Genomic DNA, 3,300 nt, shown 5'->3' on the forward strand with positions numbered 1-3,300 from the left:
TGCTCATATTTTAGTAAAGTTAATCACAACTATTTTTTCTTCTTTTTATTTCTGAGTTGTAACAAGTCATTAAAAATAAGCATCTATGCTCCTTTTTTAGTACAGTTAATCACAACTATTTTTTGCTTCAATTCATTTCTGAGTAGTTTTCTATATAGTTTTTTTTTCTTTTCTGCTATATTAATTTTTTTCTTTTTATTTCTGAGTTGTAATAAGTCATTAAAAATAAAAAAGAGGTGCAATGCTTGTTAATTTGCTTCAAGTCTTTCGGAATAGTGTCAACTGCACTGCACATAGCTCTGTGCAGTCTACCGTTTTCCTCAAGGCTTGAAGCTAACCAACGTGCGGAGCATTGAGCCTCTTCGTCATCGTCTCTGCACTTAGGGCTTATGCTACGTTGATTGCAACCAAGATTATCACTTGACTATTGCCTTGTGAGGTTTCTGGATTAACAGGTTTAATTCAAAAGAGCGCGGTAAGTATGATTGTTTATTCGAAGCAGCAACCAACATAACAGAAAGCTACACTTGATTTCAGAAGGAATTTATTGCAGTCTGAAGCCGAGCTAGCTAAGGCAGTGTACTTTAGCTCACTAATACAGTATATACGTAGGTTTGTAGCAGGGTTCAGACTAGCTCTTTTTTGTTTGTCTTGGCTTGTGGTTGTAGCATGCATGATCATTGATCACAGCACTGCATCTGCCTGCCTGTCCACAATCGAGATTAGTTTGAACAATGAACAGGCATATTTACCAGCCAAAAAGCATTTGATGCCTTTAATTAATTATTGAAAGGAACTAAGCTATTGATTTTGCCCATTTGTGCTTTCTTTTACGTACCAGCAGAGCACCACTCTTATGTTGGCTTTTGATCGCTAGATCAATTCACCAGGAGCTGAAACACGTTTGTGCAAAGCTAGCAAGCAAGCAAGCAAGCAGCTTGATGGATTTTGTAGCTAGCTAGCACTACGTGCACGCCGTACAGGATCGATACGAACTTGATCGACGGAGCGACTCTCTCGGCGGAACACTCGTGAACTTGCGAACGTAAACTAGTACAGAGGAAAACTGATTTTGGTGATAGCTACAGGAGCTTGTCGCTCATGGTTTATTGCTCTTTTCGTTGTGGTGTACAAAGCAGCCTTGCCGGTGCTTATATACACGTCCATGTAGGGACTAGATACTTGACTCGGACTAGTAATCCTACTAGAACTCAGCTTACTTTTCTAATCCTACACGGACACCTATTACACGGTCGTGTTTAACTCTTACATCTTACTGCACTTTTCTCCAGCCTAAAGTTTGATGTAGGAGTGGAGCTTGCCTAAAGTTTCAGGGAGGAGGATTTATAACTAAATGAACACAAGAGGTTGGTTTGCGACTTTCTTGTTGCCTTGTGATGATCAAACTGCAACGGAACTGGCTTCAGACTTCTGGCCACTTTCTATGAAAGGCTGCACATGTTTCTCATTCGGAAAAAAAAGGCAGCAGCAGCAGAGGTACTAGCTCTAAGGTAGATTAGCCGGTGCATAGAGATGCAAGGAAGGTTCAGACCACTCTTCTATGTTGGGTTTGCCTTGACCAGAGTCGGCTAGGATTAGTTTGAACAATTAGTAATAATGTTCTTAAGCATCTATTTTTGATCTCTGAGAAGAGGATATGTTCTTAAGGCTGTCTATGTATGGATATTTTAGTTTTATCTTGCAGGCTAGCATAATTGCCAGAAAAGAAGAGGATATGGTTTAATTAGTCTGCAGGGCTTGCTTGCCCAGATTTTATATTATGCTATGGTTAGCTTCGAGGATATGGTTTAATTCTTTGATTGTTGCAACCAATATTATAACTTGACTGTTGCTGCCTTGTGAGGTTTCTGGATTAACAGGTTTAATTCAGAAGAGCGCAGTAATTATAATTATTTATTCCAGGTTGTAATCAAGCTAACAGAAAGCTGCACTTGTTTTCCAGGATGGATAGATTATTTCCAAAGGAATTTATTGCAGTGTGCACATGTGACAGAGCTGGCTTCAGGCCTCAGGCTGCTTGCTATGAGAAGCTGCACATGTTCTTGAGGTTATAGATCATTTCAGAAGGGACTAGTGCACTGTGCAGCAGTCAGCAGAGGTTCCAAGCTTTTTCCTCAATGGATGTATCTAGCATTAAATTGGTGCTAGATACATCCATTTCGAGGGACAAGCTTTTTCGGACGGAGGGAGTATTTGATTGCCCATTTCTGTTGCTCCTGGACTAGCATCCTCTGCTTTCATTTACAAGCAGAGCATAACTCTTTTCTCCAGATATAGACATAAGCAATACTAATACGTACTCCCTCCGTCCGAAAATACTTGTCATCAAAATGAATAAAAGGGGATGTATCTAGATGTATTTTAATTCTAGATACATTCCTTTTTGTCTATTTTGATGACAAGTTTTTTGACGGAGGGAGTATAATTATGATATGCAACAAGGGAGCAGGTAGATCCTGAATGTGATTAAGAATGCATTAAGGAACAGGTAGCGTCATAAAGTTAAGAAATGATACTATAGCTTACACATGGGTGCACCGGCAAGCGGACAAAGCTGTGAGCTCAACCGCGACCATGGCTGGTTCTTCCTTGAAGTTCCCCAGAAGCTGTGAAGGCTGACTCCTTGTTGATCACTCCTGCCTCTCATCCAACATTGCTCGGTTCATTTCTCTCCTTCTCCTGCTGATGATGCCACTGCACTTTTGACAGCAAACACTCATCGACGCCTTTCTTCTACCAGATTCACGATTTGATTTCTTTTCCATGTATGAAGGTCATTTGGCGACTATGGTACCCTTTTTTTCATATTAATACAGTACAGATGCAGTAACAGGCTTCTGAATTTAAATTTGCGTGTATTACAGCTGGCTTACAGGGATAATACTTCTTCATTTGTCTGTTTTGCCTTGCTGCGGGGTATTAATTTTCTTGCTTTCACACAGTATACGCGTCATCGAGGATGTCTGTATTCCGCTCGCTTAGTCTATTCTATTCGTTAATGCTAGAGACACCTGGGAGAAAAGTATATGATCTAAAGTATGAAACAAGAAGTAGGTAGCATCAACAATTTAAGATATGTGACCATAGCATTACAACCTGGTGCACCGGCAAGCGGACAAAGCTGTGAGCTCACCCGGGACCATGGTTGCTTCTTCGTGGAAGCTTCCCAGCATTTTGTATGCAACAAGGAGCAGGTAGCATCATGAATTTTGTGAGCAATAAGGAACAGGTAGCATAATGAATTTAGCATAACAACAAGGAGCAGGTAGCATCATGAAT

Source organism: Triticum aestivum, chromosome 7B (genome assembly GCF_018294505.1).
Source record: "Triticum aestivum cultivar Chinese Spring chromosome 7B, IWGSC CS RefSeq v2.1, whole genome shotgun sequence".
Taxonomy (NCBI): Eukaryota; Viridiplantae; Streptophyta; class Magnoliopsida; order Poales; family Poaceae; genus Triticum; species Triticum aestivum.